General features: G+C 41.8%; 1 long non-coding RNA gene across 5 annotated transcripts in view; it reads left to right on the top strand.

Moving 5' to 3' along the window:
- Positions 1–4,232: 4,232 nt before the first annotated feature.
- CUNH19orf18 (chromosome unknown C19orf18 homolog) overlaps positions 4,233–18,943 on the top strand; it is a 26,857-nt gene continuing 12,146 nt past the window's right edge. For 3 of the 5 annotated variants that reach the window (XR_010048494.1, XR_010048492.1, XR_010048493.1), the window contains exons 1-2: positions 4,239–4,320; positions 18,655–18,759. This is a non-coding gene — a long non-coding RNA (chromosome unknown C19orf18 homolog). Of the gene's footprint in view, positions 4,321–18,654; positions 18,760–18,943 lie in introns of all 5 variants that reach the window. The other 2 variants (XR_010048495.1, XR_002791881.2) reach the window with 1 other exon arrangement.

The raw sequence follows: 18,943 nt of genomic DNA, 5'->3' as shown, positions 1-18,943 counted from the left end.
AAAACTACGTTGAATGTACTTTAAAAATTTATTACATATTGTTGTCAATTCCTTTAAAATATCTCTTCCTCCGTCACCTTTGAACACATTTATCTTATCCTCCTTGCTACTTGCTGAAGCAGTTCTGTAGTATTCTTCCCTAAGTGTCTTTAGTTGTGCTGTCCTGGCTGCCTCATGCCCTGAATCAGTTCAAAATGTTTCCCTTTTATCGTGATTTTGGCTTTGGAGAAGAGCCATAATTCACACAGTGCCAGACCTTGTGCAGAAGGTGGATGGGGACACACCATGATGTTTCTCTTTCACAGGAGTTGCTGTAAATGTTTCACTAGATTCAGAACATTGAGGAAGCCATGAAAACACACAAAAGGCAGCTTTCAAAATTTCTTCAAAAAATGGCAAAAACTATGGGATAAATGTGTTCAGGGGAAGGGGAGGATTTTTGCGGGGGAGTCTTTTACTGTAATAAATTTTTACACCATATTTTTTTCATCAGACCTTGTACAAAAATACACAATAAAATTTTTTTTTTGGTACCAAGAATTGAACTTTGGACCTTGCACTTGCCAGGCAGGTGCTTATGTCACTGAGCTATAATAAAATTTTTGTTTTGTGCTTCAGAGCATTAAACCCAGGGAACACTGAACTACATTTTCAGCCCCCTTTATTATGTATATTGAGACAGTCTCACCATGTTCCTGAAGCAGGCCTCAAAGTCCTGATCCTCCTAGCTCAGCCTCCTGAGTACTGGGATTACAGGCTATGAAAGGGTTAGCAGGGCCACAAGACAGAACTAAAAACTAGACAGGGAGGCCAATGAGGTGCAAAAATCACCCACAGGTGAGTAGATGAGATCACAGCTGAACAGAGATGCTCAAGTCCCACTAGTTTGGACAGAGAGGCCACCCTTACATAGGCAGAAGGGACAGAGTCAGAGTTCTTTGCTGCCAACCCTGGACACATTTGCCAGGTGGGGTGGTAAGATGATGGGAGGTGTGAACCACTGTGCCTAGCATTGAGCATCTGTCCTTTCAAAGGAAGCATGTGAGGGTCAGTCAGTGTGTCTGCCAAGCTCTTGGGCCTAGTTTCTCTGCTGTGGAATTGGTACTTCATGTATCTCAGTGCAATTTGATAATTTCACTGGTGATTTTTTATTAGCACACTCAGTTTATCAGTTTATCTCTTATGATTGTGCTGTGCATCCAGGGCTGGTTCTTTCTGATAAGTCTTGTGCATTCAGTTCTATCTCATGGTTGTCTGTTAGCATAGACAAGTTACCAAGTTAACGTGGCCTGGTGCTTGCACCTCGGATTGAACTACTGTTTGATGAAGCAGAGTACAGAGTTACTGCATTAGGGCAGGGCACAGCCCGCTCTATGCAGAAAGAGATGAGCCTGGGGTGAAGGGAAGATCCACATAGAGTTCTTAATGGCTGAAACCAGTTTTTCCTGGGTCTGTCTTGTGTCAGTTTTCCATTAGCTGTTGAGGTCCCAGCTGTCTGTCTGTGTGGCTGGCTGGGCAGGCACCTTGCCTGAAATAGAACATAGGTTAGCAAAAAGATGGTCTCCTATGGTTTGGGAGCATACCCCAAAGCGGAGTGACAGCTCTGGGAACAATTCTTATGTTTCTGTAAAACTCATGCCAGGGACTTCTGCATCCTGTCTCCTCAGCTTCCACAGCCTTCACACCTAGGAACAGGCATGCACCATATTTCACGCAGCCCCAAATAACTCACCTAGCATACCTCAGCTTGGAACTTCTGCTTGCCATGTTCCTAATTTAATTTTGTGTTAAAAATTGTACCTGACTAATAAACAACAAGACATTCTGTAAGTAAATATGGCTTATCTTGAGTCTACTTGTTTCATATAGTTAATCTACAAAAGCACAGAGGAGAACAGTGTTTCTGTGTCCATGGGTCTGACCAAATATCAATCCAGCTTGGTTAGTGCAGTAGGATAATATGCTCCCAGGGAGTTGGCACCTGTCATGGTATAGTCTGTGTCCCCCAGGCCTCATGAGTTTGCATTGTGTATTTGTGATTAGTTCATTGTCAAGTGCTTGGATTGATGGTGTCAGTGCTCCACCCACATAGGGGTGGAGCCAGGATGTGATTTAATGGCAGGAAGAAGGTAGGTCTCTCTCTCTGCCATTTCGGGCTTGCTGTTTGCAGCCACCATGAAAGGCAACCCAGCCATGCCAGCCTGCCTGGGAGCCAACTGAGTGTGGACTGAAACCTCTAAAAAAAACTGTAAGAAATAAACCTTTCCTTTCCCAACTTGGGCATCAGGTATTTTGTCTCAGCGACGAGCCGAGCGTAAAGTAACAAAGACAGAATTTGGTACCAAGGAGTGGGGTCGTTTGCTGTGACTATACCTATCCATGTTTTTCAAGAGGCTTTGGAAATTGCTTGTGGGCAGAGTTTGGAAAGGTTTGGACATGTTGCCTGGATGCATAGAGCTGGAGCAGCTTAGGCTGTTCTGTAGAGGAGATTCTGGTCTGAGTTCCAGAGACCAGAAGGCTGATAAAAAGCCTCAAGGTAAAGACCAGGCTTGGGAGGTTTCTTCTGGGAAGGACTGCATTGGTCGTTGGACTCCACATGATGTGTTATGGCTTGGCAGAAAGTTTGTCTGCATTTTACTCCTGCCCAGAGATTTTGCCTGAGACTGAGACAAAGGGCAATGGACTGATTAACCTTGAAAAAGAAATTAAAAAGCAATCAAACATTGAGGCTGTGGCATGGCTATTGTTGGGGGCTTTCAGCCAGCTTTATGTTTCAAATGGAGAGCAAAGAGCCCAGGAGGATAATTTACAATGCTGTAAGTTTGGCCAGAAGGAAAATTCCAGGAAGGCTGTGGATTGTAAAGACAGAGTTGAGATTTTGATTCCTGAGGAGAAACAGAGAGATAAAAAAGATGGCCCCAGGGCATCCCAGGAAGCGGGTCCCCACCCTGTGCAGCCTCACAGCAAAGGTGAAAAAAATTTGCTCAGAGGGAAAACCTGCAGAGCGCCATGTTCCAGAATGGCGACAGCTGCCACATGAGGTTCCAGAATGGTGGCAACACAGAGAAGCTTTTTCTCATAATCAGGTAAACAGAGCCCTGCAATGCAGGCAACTGACCCCTACAGCCAAGAGAGAGAAAAGCCTGGCTACTGCTTCAGCTAGCAGCAAACCTTGGCGGCATCCATAACGTGCTGATTTTAGGTGCAAGGAAAATGCACAAATTCTGAGGGTAAGACGACTTCCACCTCAATTGCAAAGGGCCTGGCTGGCCAAGCAGTGTGCCCCTGAGAGGGCAATTTGTGAAGATGTAAGTGTGAAGCCGAAGGTGCAGTGGAGACTCCAGAAGTTTGGAAAAGCCAGGAATGTGGATGATCCAAGGGAAGCAGCAAAAAGCGAGTAGAGAAGATTTAAGAGAAAAGCTGCAGGAGTTGAAATCGCTGGAAGTGCCCTGGGGGTGGAATCACCCAAGGCTTTTGAAGCTTGTAACCAGATTGCTTCAGATGCTGAGCTTGGAACTCTAGGACTTAATGTTCGTCCTACTGGATGTTGGACTTGCTTTGTTTCCAATGCTTTATATTCCCCTCTTTGTAACTTTTGAAATGGTAATGTTTATCTTGTGCCTTTGTATTTCAGTAATGTTTAACCTTGTTTCATTTGTATAGGGGGTTACAGTTATGAGTTTACCATAGATCTTGGAGGAGACTTGTGACTTGGACTTTTCAGCAATGCTGAAGTTGTTAGGACTTTGGCAACTCTTGGAGGTGGACTAAATGTCTTTTGTATAAAGGATGTACATGAGTCCTGGGGGCCAGGGGTGGAATGTCATGGTTTATGTCTGTGTCCCCTAGGTCTCATGAGTTTGCATTGTGTATTTGTGATGGTTCATTGTCCAGTGCTTGGATTGATGGTGTCAGTGCTCCACCCACATAGGGGTGGAGCCAGATGTGATGTGATGGCAGGAAGAAGGTAGGTCTCTCTCTCTGCCATTTCGGGCTTGCTGTTTGCAGCCACCATAAAAGGCAACCCAGCCATGCCCGCCTGCCTGGGAGCCAACTGAGTGTGGACTGAAACCTCCAAAAAACTGTAAGAACTAAACCTTTCCTTTCCCAACTTGGGCATCAAGTATTTTGTCTCAGCGACTAGCATAAAGTAACAAAGACAGCACCCTAATACTTTGTATTGTGCCCATATATTTTTCTAATGTATTGTTCTGTTCTTCCTCTATTTCTAGAATCTACTTGAACCTGGAAGTTTCAGGAACAGGAACAAAGGGTTCTGGCATGAAGACAGAACTTTTCCATTTACCCCAAGTGCAAGAGGTTTGCTAATGTTACTCTTATCTCCTTTCTTGATTATTTCTGATTAGATCCACTTTCAGTGTTTCAATCCAAAACAAAGCTGAGTTGTCTTCTGGTTTGTTTTTCTGTCTCTGGAACCAAATACCTGACACCCACAACTTAAAGGAAGAGAGGTTTGTTTATTTAGCTCACAGACTCAAAGATTTCAGAGATTCTGTGGTCACCTGGCCCCAAGGCAGAATGGTATAGTAGAGGAAAGCTATTGAACTCATGTTATCCAGGAAGCAGGAGTAGGGGAAGAGCTAGACACTAGGTACAGTCCACAAGGTCATGGCCCTATGACCTGCTTCCTCCATCAGATGTACTTCCTCTTCAGGGATGGAGTCATCCGTGGGTACCCCACCAATGAGGTCAGTGCCCTCCCAACCCAGCCATCTCTTCAGGAGTCCCTTAATTCAATCAAGTTGATAAATGAGATTAACCTGTGCATGCACAGTATATAATTTTTAAAATATTAAAAATTAATATATAGCTTCTTTTACATGGGAAATTCATGGTTTCTAGGTCTCTGGAGTCCCTACAGTTTGGAGAGTTATGTGTGGAGTTGCTTTACTGCAAATATTGACACTGTTTTATGCCATAAAAAGCAGTGATGAGGATCTAGGATAGCCTCAGATCATTGGCTGGCCATTCTCCTTGTCCCCCAGACCTAGGACAGTGGTGGATTGTCAGCCACCCCTCCCCCCTCTATTGATGGTGCCAATTTGTTGACAGTATCTCCTCCTTGCCCCCTGGACCTGTGACAGCTGCAGGATCACCACCGGCCCGTCTTCTTCAAACCCCCAAGACCTGGGATGGTAGCAGATCATCAGCTGTCCCTCCTCCTCGCCCCCAGACCTAGAAAGGCAGCAGATTTTAGGTCACCCTTGCCCCCAACCCAGAAGACTGCAACAGCAGTCTTTCTGACAATCAGTAAGCCCTTGCACTATCTGAAGAAGCTTGCTGGGCTGATGGGCAACTCAGCAACACCTCATTCATACAGAAGACCTCAGCAAGCTTATAACAGTGTGGTGAGTTTCCCCCTGAAATAGAGGACCTCAGTGGGCAAACAGGAGCCATAGAAAAGTCTGTCTCCCCACCCCCTCAAGCTGTAGGACCTTGATGAAGCTGGCAAGTGTGTGGGTGAGTCCTTACTCCATACAGAGAACACCAGGGTGTTGAAGAGAGTGCTGATAAGGCCTCCACCCACCCAGAGGAAATCCAAAGGGCTTATGAGATACCCAGTGAAACAGTGGGGTCCCAGCTGAGGAGAGTACTATAGCCAGATACATCAGGCCTGGAACAACTTGAAACAGTGGTAATAGCAGGAACTAAGTGATCCGGCCTGTAGATCAACAAGTTTAGAGCTCCTGGAGGGGAACCGGGGATTAAATAAAAGACATGGGGGAGACAAAAAGAGACGAAGGCAAGTTGATGTGACCCAATCAAGCCTCCGGTTTATTGAGAAAATAATCACACCTTTTATAGGCTAAGGGCGGGAGCTGGGACAGGAAGAGGTTAAATAGATGAATACAACAGGGTTACCATCACATCCGGATAAGTGATGTAAGCAGAAAAGGATTATGGTTAATGTAGGCAGACGCAGTGCCCATAGGAGAGAGAGAGAGAGACATCTAGGCAGCAATGCCTGTCACTCGGCTCCCTACATCTCCTCCCTTTTTATATTATTTAATTAAGAGTATGGCAGGCCCTGTGAGGACAGCGTCTGTCTTAGGTCAAGGACCTCATTGCATGAACCCAACCAGGCCTTACCCGTCATGGGCTTGCAGAACAGCAGTTGGTCTTGTGTCTGTCTTAGGTGGCCGTTGGAATTAACATGTATGTCTTAGTTGCCCGTCTCTGACTGCCTGTCCATTGCCCCAGGGCAGTCAGGCCGCATCATCATATGGGCCACTCGTGGGAATTCCTTCCCTGTAGGTTTGTTGATCTGCCAACTCCAGCTGATGATAGTGTACCTGAATGGGCTTTGCCATAAATGTGTCTATCCGGTAATTAATGAACATCATAATCCTCTGAAAAATACAAGACTCACAGAAATGAGAAACAATAGGTCAGCTAGGGGACCCAAAAGGGGGACTAGGTAAGGGAGAAACTCCCCCCCCCCAAAATCAAGGAGAAGGGGTTGACAGCCATTTGTTGGTGTCTCTGTATGAAGTCATTTTCCTGTGTCTTGGAGCATGTCTTGTATAACACTGGATGTAGTCTATTTGGCTGGTGTATGTTCTTCCAGACCGAGAAGAGCCTCTTCCGCAGTCATGGGGTTCCGTGCATGGCTGTCAGCAGTTGCAGTCTGTTTGGCAGGGGTCAAAATCCACCATGGGTGTGGTGTGGCTCAAGAAGGCTGGTTAAGTAGCATAAGGCTCCAGGGAGATGTGTCACCTGTAAGAGAACACAGGGGATTGTGCCTCAGGAAATAACATTATTCCTGGGCGTTACATGGGGTCTTTGAAGAACTGTCTACTTGCTTTAGGAGGCGTTCAGGTAGCCATCTAGCTTCTCTATCTTGTTGAGAGTAAACACACACTGAACCTCGTCCCCAGATAAGGACTGGATCAGGGCCATTCCACACATTGGTTAGTGGGTCTCTCCATAAAACAGATGCAAACCGTGTTTGAGTCTGAGTATGCCAAAACCGAGATGCTGCGGAGCAGCCTGAAGCATCCAGGGTCAGAAAATTTAAAATAAAAAGAGCATGTGAAAGGACATTTCTAGGGGACCCCTGGGTGGGGTACCATGTCTCCCTTTTTATTTTATCTATGGTGAATTTAAGAGAACGATGCGCACGTTTAACAATGCCTTGTCCCTGAGGATTATAAGGTATACCTGTAGTGTGGAGGATATTAAGGCTTTTATAAAATTGAGCAAAGGAGGTGTTGGTATAGCCAGGGCCATTATCGGTCTTGAGCTGTTGAGGACATCCCAGAACTGAGAAGGCTGACAGCATATGGGCTATAATGTGTTTAGCAGCTTCTCTAGTCTGGAGAGTGGCAAAAATGAAGCCACTATAAGTGTCAATAATGACATGTACATATTTTAGATTGTCAAACTCACTGAAATGGGTAACATCCATTTGCCATAAGGCGTTAGGAATTAAACCTCTAGGGTTGACTCCTAGGTGTTGAATAGGTGAGTGGATAGCACAAGATGGGCAATTTTTTATAATTTGTCTGGCTTGCTCACGGGTAATTTTGTAGAGAAGGCGGAGGGTGTGAGCATTGAGGTGGTGTAACTGGTGGGCTTGTTGGGCCTCAGACATCCTGGAGTCCTGAGCCATAAAAACCTGTGCTCATACAGCAACATCAGCCAAATGATTTTCTTGGGCAAGAGGCCCTGGGAGGTTGGAATGAGCTCGCAGATGACCGATAAAGAACTTATGACGGCGAAGCCGTATGAAGCATTGTAATTGTTTGAACAGATTTGCAGCTGGGGAAGCATGACATATAGTAGCAACAGTCTCTAATAATGGAACAGACTGGGCAAGATAAGCACTGTCAGTATACAAATTAAATGGTTGGTCAGAGTAAGCAGCAAAAGCTGCAAGAATAGCTTCTAACTCTGCTAATTGTGTAGAGGAAGTATCTGCCTAGAGGGTAGAAACATTGTCTTGAGATATATAAGCAGCCCTTCCGGAGGATGAGCCATCAGTGAATAAAACCAGGGCACCCGGAAGGGGTTGTGAAGCTGTGACTTTAGGGAGTATAAATGAGTGACGATTAGCAAAGTTAACTAGCTTATTTGGAGGGTAATGATTGTCAATAGTCCCTGAATAGGAAGCTAAGGCAATAGGCCACACTTTAGTACTCTGAAGTAGCCAATCTATTTGGTCTTTTGTAAAAGGTTGAATGATAATATCTGGTTCTTTGCCAAAGTAACATTTTTTTTGTTTTTTACCCTGGATTATTAGGTCTGAGACAGCTTGGAAATAAGGCAAAAGTGGTTTTTTTGGAGAGACTGGTAAATGGACCCACATGAGGGGAGCTTGTTGTCAGAACACTGCTGTAGGGCAAAGCTTTGTATTAAAAATGAGAAACTGTAAAGGCTCATTGTAGTCCATAAAGGAAACAGTTTGTTGAGCAATAGCCTCTTTTACTTTACTGAGCGCTCTCCTGGCATCAGGTGTAAGCTCTCGGGGGGAAGTTGGATCTATGTCTCCCCGAAGCAGCGCATAAAGGGGCTGTAAATCATGTTTAGTTAGTTTTAAAAATGGTATGAGCCAATTAATATCTCCCAATAGTTTTTGGAAGTCATGAAGTGTTCTGAGACCATCAAGCCTCAGTTGGGGCCTTAAAGAGAGTATTTGAGTGCCACATAATTGAAAACCCAAGTAAGTATATGGATCAGTAAGCTGTACTTTATCAGGGGCTATTTGAAGTCCAGCCTCTTGTAAGGCAACCTGTAAGTCCTGGTAGCACCTTAGGGTTTGGTTTTGATCATCTCCTGCCAAGAGGATATCGTCTATGTAATGAATAATATAGATATGTGGCCAATGATCTCTGACTGACTGTATTGTAGTGGCTACAAAAGACTGGCATAGTGTGGGGGAGTTGGCCATACCTTGTGGCAAAACCCTCCATTGAAATCTCTGCATAGGGGCTTTAAAATTAATTGATGGGAGACTGAAGGCAAAACGCTTTTGGTCCTTTGGATGTAAAGGAATAGAGAAAAAGCAATCTTTAAGATCTATGACAATTTTAAAAAATCCTAAAGGAATGGCACTGGGTGAGGGGAGGCCTGGCTGTAGGGGCCCCATTAAGACCATTGTCTTATTTATCGCCCTAAGGTCTTGTAGCAGCCTCCACTTTCCTGACCTTTTCCGTCTAACAAAGATAGGTGTGTTCCAAGGGGAATTACTAGGAACAATGTGGCCTGTATCTAACTGTTCCTGCACCAGCTGCCTTGTGGCTGCAAGCTTTTCAGAGTTAAGGGGCCACTGATCGACCCATATCGGCTCATCTGATAGCCATGTAATTTGTGTAGCATGGATCGCAGGAGCGTCAATGGCCCCTAAGAAAAATGGCCTAACCCAACTTTACCATTGTTAGGGATGGGAATGATGGGATCAGTAATGCCCATGTTATTTTTTTTCTAAGCCCTGTTTTGGCATGTAGCCCTTACTAAGCATTTGCATTGTGACAACATTATTAGGGCTTCCCATAATTAATCCCATTTGAGAGAGTAAGTCCCTACCCCATAAATTAAGAGTCAGACTCTCTATGACATAAGGTTGTAAGTGTCTTTGATTACCTTTTTGGTCTCTCCAAACCAGTTGTTTGGAACTGTGTTGTGGATTTTTTGAGTGTCCAATCCCTTGGAGGTGTGTTAAGGTTGTTTCTAAAGGCCAGGCAGTAGGCCATTCCTCCTTTCTGATAATGGAAACATCTGCGCCTGTATCAATGAGGCCTGAGAAACTTTTTCCATCTAAAGACAGAGTCATGAGGGGCTTTTGTTTGGAGATACGTTGTGCCCAATATACATCTGAAGCTCCAGGAAAGGAGTTCCTCCTATAGGGAGTTATGCATTTGTTAGATGTTTGAGCCAATGGCAATAGCAGCAATTGAGCAAGGCGTTGCCCTGTCCTAACTGGTATGACACCGACAAGGGGAGAAACCATGACCTTTATTTCTCCTGTGTAATCACTATCTACTATCCCGGGCAGAACTTGTAATCCTTTAAGCGTAGTGCTACTACGTCCAATGATAAGTCCAAAACTTTCGGGGGGAGGGGGCCCATAGATTCCTGAGGGTATGATCTGAACACCCATATCAGGGGTTAAAACTGTGTTGGAGGCGGAACAGAGGTCTAACCCTGCACTCCCTGGGGTTGCCCTGAAGAGGTCTGAAATGGATGGTTTTTTTGTTGGGACAAACCTTGGAGCCCCACGGGTTTGTCCGGAATTGGGGGCCTGGGGCCGGCCCCGTAACCCGTTTCCCTGCGGGGAGAGAGGGTTACCGTGAACATCTCTTTTGGACTTGCACTCATTAGCCCAGTGGTCTCCTCGCTTACATCTAGGACACAGCCCTGGCTTTTTTGTAGAGGACTGATTTTGATTTTTTTTTTTTGCAATCACGAGCCGTGTGGCCACTTTGGCCACATTTGAAACAAGTGGCATCTTTTTTAGAACGAGAAAGGGGCTGTGTAACTATGTAACCTTGTTGTGTTGTAGCCATGGCTAGGCCTTGATAAACTGGCCCAATATCTGTACATAAGCGTATATAACCCGATAAGTCCTCTTTTTTGTGATGTGGTCGAATTGCAGCCTGACAATCTGAGGTTGTATTTTCATAAGCCAATTGTTTAACCAGGGCAGAGTTTGTTTCTGTGGAGCCGAAAAGACGCTCTGCCGCCTGTAAGAGGCGATCGACAAAGTCCGAAAAGGGCTCCTCAGGCTTTTGTTTTATTTGGGTGACAGATAAAGTAGGCTCGCCTCCTGAGGGGAGCCGTTTTCATGCTCTAATGGCTGCCATATTAATCTGGGCAAAGAGGCCCGAATCGAACTGCATTTGGGTCTCTTTTGTGGCAAAATCTCCTGTTCCTGTAAGCATAGCGAGGGTCCAGGGGCTAAGCCGTGTGGCGTTGTCTCTGGCTATGTCCTCACATTGATCAAAAAATTTAGATCTCCATAATAGATAATTGCCTCCGGAGAGGGTGGCTTTTGCTAAGTCTTTCCACTCATTAGGAATAATCCAACCCTGAGTCAAAGAATCTAGAACTGCCATGGTGTAGGCGGCAGTCGGGCCATATTGAGAGACTGCGGCCTTTAACTCTTTTAAGGCTGTCACGGTGAGAGGTGTGTGTATCCTAACAGCTTGTGGTTTAGTGCCCTCTTTAACATCCCGTGGGGGAGTAAAGGCCTCTGTGACTGGGAAAGCCATTTTAGGCTGGCTTCCAGAGGCAGGCACCATTTTAAGCGCACTACAAGGCATGCTGGAGGCAGGCTCTATCTCAGGGACACTATGAAACTGTGTAGCTCGGAGGGCCTGCAATTGAATTGAAAGATCTTGGCATTTTTTTTCTAGCTGTATCTGTTTTAAAAGATCTGCTTTTCTCTGCTCTAACTCTACTAATGTGCTAGAAGGTTGAGAGCAGACGCTGAGTGTATCATCATAGTCAGGGGATGGCCTAATAGCGACCGGTGCTGCAGCAGGGTTAGGGTGATATCTAGAGGCTTGTTGTGTTGGTTGTTTTCAGTTGACCTCCTGAGAATCAGAAAGGCTGGGGTCTAAAGGCTTATATGAATCCCCAATTGGCCATGGAGGCACAGGGAGTGGCGGGCTGCCATCCTGGGACCTGCTGATCATGTCAACAGGTGGAAGTGGTGGCAGATCACCATGTATAAGGACCTCTAACAGGCCATCATTCTCTGCATCTGAGAAATCAGAGGCTTTAGATTTTTCTGAGGACGGTTTTGAGGTAGATTTAAGGGAGTCGCGCAAGGCAGCCTCACCCAGTGCAACTGTCCCCTCAACCTGAGGGTCTGCATGCCTCTGGGCAAGCAGCTCAGAAATTAAATTCCAATATGTAAAGGTGGTCACAGGAACCCTTTTTGGACCGAAAACTCTATAATAATCTTTTAAAACATCTCTTACTGTATTCCACCTCTTGGTATCTATAGAACCCTCTAGGGCAAACCAAGGGCAAACCTTATGAATAAACTGAAAATACTGTAATAATTCTTTTTTTTCAACTCTTATCTCTCTTGTCTTTAATGCCTTTATAAGGCCTCCGACGAACACTTCATGTTCGCTCAATACTTTACCCATGCCGGGGAAGGGAAATGGGGTTGCCGTTCACTCACCGTGACTCGGGCAGGATGTCGGGTAGTCGTCTGCGCAGGTCTCGGCACTTGATTTAATGTCCTGTTGCTTTAAGCTTTAATCCTTGATTTAGTTTACTCATTCCTCGGCCGAGGTCTCTGGTTCAATTTGCTTTCACTTTCAGTTTAAGCCGGCTGTCTCTCGAACGGCTCCCTCGTTAACTTCTCCGTGCCAGGAGCCCCACGTTGGGCGCCACTTGATCCGGCCTGTAGATCAACAAGTTTAGAGCTCCTGGAGGGGAACCGGGGATTAAATAAAAGACATGGGGGAGACAAAAAGAGACGAAGGCAAGTTGATGTGACCCAATCAAGCCTCCGGTTTATTGAGAAAATAATCACACCTTTTATAGGCTAAGGGCGGGAGCTGGGACAGGAAGAGGTTAAACAGATGAATACAACAGGGTTACCATCACATCCGGATAAGTGATGTAAGCAGAAGAGGATTATGGTTAATGTAGGCAGACGCAGTGCCCACAGGAGAGAGAGAGAGAGAGACATCTAGGCAGCAATGCCTGTCACTCGGCTCCCTACAAATAAGGATTGATTGACATCCAATACTCGTAAGCTACTCAGCCTAGGAAGAGTACGGGACTCATTCAACTGTCCTGGCAGGACTGGTTCAGGTTACTGGCTGTCCCCTTCATTGTGGGACCCAGAAATTGGACAAACATCAACCATACAGTAGGACTCTAAGACATGCACTATGGATAGTTGAGACTAGTGGAATTGAAAGACCAAATATTGGGGCTGGGGATTTAGCTCAGCGCCATAAGTGCCTGCCTTGCAAGCAGGCAGTCATGAGTTCAATCCCCAGTACTGATAAAAAGGAAAAAGACACACACACACACACACACACACACACACACACACACACGAAAGACCAAATGAGGCGAAAGACCAAAAGAGGTGAAAATGACAAAATGAAAAAACAAAATGCAATCTCAAATATCCAGTCCATCAGGAACAAGTACAGGAGACACTGAAACAGAGGACATTCAAAGTCATTCACCTGAAATTTCTGAAAAGATAGCAAGTGAAATAAACAAATAAATCCATGAGGCTACAGAGGAAATCCGATTAGAAGTAATCTCTCATATAAAGAAAGAAATGTCAACCTTAATAAAGGAGTTGCTCAGCACAGCTAGAGAAGACATAGTTAAAAAGTATAGGAACGTGGGAAAAAGATGGAAACCTTGAATGAACAATATAGAAAAGAAATAGAATGCGTGAAACAAATTCAAAGAGATATTCAAGAAATAAATAACTCTATTGAAAGTTGATGAAACCACTTGAATGAAGCTGAGGATAAAATTTTGAGCTTTGAGTACAGGATCACAAGTAGCAACCCTGAAAGGAAAGAACTTTTAAAAATAACAAGGCAGCATGAAGTGACAATTTAACAGCTTCTAGATGACGCTAAGAGAAACAATATAAGACTAATAGGCATCAGTGAAGATGTAGAAGTCAACGCAAATGACAAACAAAAATATTTGCAGAAGTAGTAGCAAAAAATTTCCCAAACATGAAGAATCTGATATACAGATAAGTAAGACATACAAAATTCCATAGAGTCATAACCAAAATGAATCAATATCCAGACATAGAATAATTAAGATCCCAGACATATAAAACAGAATACTAAAAGCTGTTAGAGAAAAGACACAACTCACCTATTAAGGAAAGCCCATTAGAATCACAGCAGACTTCAGCAAGTTAAGATGAGATTGGAGTGAAGTATTTCAAGCCTTAAAAGAAAGAAACTTTCAACCCAGATTGATATGCCCTGAAAAACTTTCTTTGAAATGTAATGGAGAAATAAGATACTTCCATGACAAAGAACAACTGAAAAAAATTCATGTCCACCAAACCAACTCTAGAAAGAGTACTGAAAGACATACTAGAGAGAGAGAGAAACTACTGACAGGGCAAGCAATAAATATGGGGAAAAAGCAGAAACCCAACAGCAGGAAAATAACATGACAAAGTTGAGTCAGTACATATTAGCTATATCCATCAAGGTAAATGGCCTCAATTCACCAATTAAAGAAATAGGTTGACATAATGGATCCACAAATAGTAACCAACAATATGCTATATGTAAGAAATACACCTGATTCAAAAGGAAACTCATAGAATAAAAGCCAAAGGTTGGAAACAATATTCCATGTGACAGGAAGCCAGAAAAAAGCAAGGATACCTATTATGTTTGCAGACAATGTGAACTTATAACCAAAAATGATCAAAAGAGATAAAGAAGATCACTACATACTTGTCATGGGAATAATTCAGGAGGGAGAGCTAACAATCATAAACATATATGCACCAAATACAGGAGCACACAACTATATAACACAAGTCCTAATATGAAAAACCAAATAAGCAGCAACACAATTATAGTAGGGGATCTTAGTACCCCATTGTCACAAAGAAACAGATCAACTAGACAAAAAATCAGCAAAGAAATAATGGAACTGAATCAAACCTGAGAACAAATGGACTTAGTAGACATTTACAGAGTGTTGTGCCCAACCACGTTAGAATTCACATTCTTCTCAGTTGTGTATGGGATATTCTCCAAAATAAACCATATATTAGCTCATAGAACATTCTGAGGTAAACGTAAAGGGATTGAAATTATTCCATGAATATTATCTGACCATAGTGCATTGAAATTGGAAATTAATGGCAAAAGAAATTTCTAGAAATGTATGAATTACCAAAGCTGACTCAAGAAGATATAATAATTTTGAATAACACAATATCAACTACTGAAATTGAAAATGCGACAAAAAACTTAGCAACAATGAAAAGCCTAGGTCCTGATGGATTCACAGATGAATTCTACAAGAAATTTAGAGAAGATTTAATTCCAATTCTCCTTCAGACTCTTCATTGAAATTGAAAGGGAAGCAATCCTCCCTAAATCATTCTTGGAGGCATGTATTACTCTGATACTAAAACCAGACAAAGACCCAACCAAAAACAAGAACTATAGGCTAATCTCACTAATGAACATTGATGCAAAGATTATCAATAAAATGCTGGCAAATAGAATGCAACAAATCATCAAAAAGATTATACATCATGAGCAAGTGGGATTTATCCCAGGAATGCAGGGATGGTTTAAAATATGCAAATCAATAAATGTAATACACCACATCAACAGAGCCAAAAACAAAAATCACATGATCATCTCAATATATATAGAAAAAGCTTTTGATAAAGTCCAACACTGGTTCATTATGAAAACCTTATAGAAACTCAGAATAGATAGTGTCTACCTCAATTTGATAAAGGCCATCTGTGACAAACCAACAGCCCACATTATACTAAATCAACAAAAACTGAAAGCTTTCACTCTAAATCAGGAACAAGACAAGGATGTCCACTATCACCATTTCCTATTCAATATAGTTCTGGCAACATTAGCCAGAGCAATCAGACAAGAGAGAGAAATAAAAGGTATAACGATAGGAAAGGAAGAAGTTAAATTATCACTATTTGCAAATAACATAATATTCTACATAGAAGACCTTAAAAACTCCATCGAAAGACTACTTAGAGTTAGTAAGCAAATTCAGCAGTGTAGCTGGATACAAAGTCAACATTCAAAAATCAATAGTATTGCTGTACACAAACAGCAAACTCACTGAGAGAGAAATTATGGAATAACACTTTTCACAATGGCATCCAAAAAAATGAAATACTTAGGAATCAACCTAGCAAAGAATGTAAAATACCTATATGCTGAAAATTAAATTACTGTAAAAAAGATCAAAGAGGATTTTAGAAAATGGTAAGATATCTCTTGCTTTTGGTTAGGAAGAACTAACATTGTGAAAATGGCCATACTCCTCAAACTGTTATACATATTTAATGCAATTCCAATCAAAATACCATTAACATATATTAAATATCTAGAGAAAACATTTCTAAAATTCATTTGGAAACAGAAGAAACCTAGAATAGCAAAGGCTATTCTGGGCAACAACAGCAAGACAGGAGGCATCTCAATTTCTGACTTGAAATTATACTACAAAGCTAGAGTGATAAAATCAGCATGGTACTGGCAAAAAAATAGACCTGAGGATCAGTGGAAAAGATTATAAGATGCAAACACAGCTGCAATGATACTCACTTACTTTATATTTGATAAAGGTTAAACATGTTCACTGGAAGAAAGACAGCCTCTTTAATAAATGGTGTTGGAAAAATTGGCTTTCCACATGACAAAGAGTGAAACTAGACCCATGTCTATCACCGTGCACTAAGCTAAAGTCAAAATAGATCAAAGATCTAAATATTAAAGAGAAACACTAAATCTACTGGAAGACAAGGCAGGTAGAAATCTTGAAGACATAGGGGTAGGCAAAGAGTTCATGAACAAGACACAAACTACACAGGAAGTACTTCAAAGAATCAACAACTGGGATGTAATCTTATTAAAAAGTTTTTGCACTTCAAAAGAAATCACACAGTGAAAGTAAAACCCACAGAATAGGAAAGAATTTTAGGCAGCAGTCCCTCTATAAAGAATTGAAAAATATCAAGACCCCCACATTCAAAGACCTACTCCAAAAATGGGCATCTGAGATGAAAACACATTTTCTTAGAGGAAGATTGGAAGTCTCATTCAATCCAGCTATTCCCTTCCTGGATATTTTCTCAGAAAAATTGAAAATGTTATGGGTACGATATAGGTGGTGTACTCATGTTTAGAGCAGCATAATTTGTAATAGCTAAATCTTGGAAACAACCAAAATGCCCATCAACTGCAGAATGGATGGAAAAATGTGTTACTTTTATATAATGGAATATTACTCAACTGTAAAGAAGGATGATTTTGAGGCTTTTATAGGTAAATAGAGGCAACTGGAGACTATACTTGTAAGTGAAATAAATCAGACTCACGTTTGTAAATATCATATTGTCTCTCTAGTGTAAAAATACTGAAAAGAGAAATAAGATTCAAAATGTACAATAAATGTTTTAATAATGCAAAGGAAAGAAAGTGCAGGTATGCTCATATAACTATATATATGTTTAAGTGTGTAAGATGGATAACCATACTACTAATTCTGTTAGTTCATCAAAAAGAATAGTTTATGCTGTCATTGTTTGTGTGTTTATTTGTTATGTTTAGATTTTATAACTTGAACAACTATTTCTTTTTTTATTTTAAAGAGAATAAGCCAAACCAAAACAAAACAAAACAAAGCAAAGAAGAGTAAAACAATGCAAATCACAAAAGATTTCAGAACAAGAAGGCAGGAAGTCAAGTGGCTACCATAATGTCTTTTGTTTTCTTCAAAATAGTTGTTCATATCTTCACACATAATAAGTTAATACACATCAAAATAGTATAAAAGCAATCAAAACTCAAGAATGAGAGCCTTAAGGGCTTTCAAGACCAGAAACAAGGAAATCAATAATGGCTACCACAATGTCTTGTGTTTTGTCCAAAATAGCTGTCCAGATCTTCATATATATTGGAATCAAGTAATTGAAAACAAACTAAAACCAATCAAAACCAAAAATAAAAAGCATTATTGGCTTTCAAATAAAAATGATAGGAAATCATCAATGCTACTGTGGTGCCCCATTTTCTTCAGTGTAGTTGAACAACTATTTCTATGATAATATGTAATACATTAACTAGTTGATTTCTTACTGTTTTTTTGAAATTCTGTATTTCTACCTTTTTTCTGTTTTGTTTTTTAAAAAAATCAGTGATATCTATTTAGAATTGGTTAGTTTTTTTTTTTTTTTGAACTGTATAACTAAATGGGTTTGGCACTGTTTCTTTCTGTCATTTATATGTGAGGATACTGAAGCATAGAGTGGTTAAGTAACTTGATTAAACTCAAACATCAATGAGACCATAGATTAGACTGAGAAATCAAACATTTTGACCTGACCCAACCCTTAACATAATTCTGCTGCCTTTTGCCTTCTTACCATGAGTCTAATTTTCAGCCTCCTCTATCTGCACAGGTCCTGGCAGTGAGGAATTGGTCTCATGTATCTGCCTCACACAGTGTGCCATGTGTCCTGCCTTCCCACTAGCTGGCCTGGACACAGGAGATTCCACTGTGGTGATGCTTGCTGACCTCACACTGGTGGCTCCATAGAACCGAAACATTCTGTAGGGAACAGAGCTTCTGATTTCCTCAGACAAATACAGGGCAGGTGTTGGACTATGGATAAACATTTCATTTCATCTGTGTGACAAAAGACTGACCACTTTAAAGCAATGAACATGGTTCAACCTTCTTTCATGTTTGTGTTTTTGTTTTTACTGGAAAGTCCTCTTTATGTGTGCTTGCGTTATGCAGATGGGTTTCATTCTATTGGAAAAACAACAGGCTTTGCAGGTAGTCTTAACCATTGGTTTTCTTAATTCAGAGGAATTTAAAAAAACTTTATGGAAAGATAAATAAGAGAGTAATTATCTCATCATTACAAATGTTATTCTCTTCTAGGCAATAAAGTGTCACAAACATTCAGAAATGTCATAAAACAGCCCAGAAGTTTCTTTGATATAATCAGATCTCCTGGGATTCCAAATTTTTCCTTGAGACCTAAAGGTCAGTCATTGCTTTCTTCATTAAGTGAAAGGAGAACTGTGGTCCTCTTATTTGTTGTGTGAAGATGCACTGATATGCAAGGTCCATACAATAGGCTGGGTGTGGTGGTACGTGCCCCTTTAGGTTGAAGCAGGAGGATCAAAAGTTAAAGCCCAGATTGGAAATTTAGTAACTTAGTGAGACC

Source organism: Cavia porcellus, unplaced genomic scaffold (assembly GCF_034190915.1).
Source record: "Cavia porcellus strain 051 isolate PalLab524CR breed Dunkin Hartley unplaced genomic scaffold, mCavPor4.1 scaffold_7, whole genome shotgun sequence".
In the NCBI taxonomy this organism is placed as follows: Eukaryota; Metazoa; Chordata; class Mammalia; order Rodentia; family Caviidae; genus Cavia; species Cavia porcellus.
This window is presented reverse-complemented; position numbering and strand designations above follow the sequence as displayed.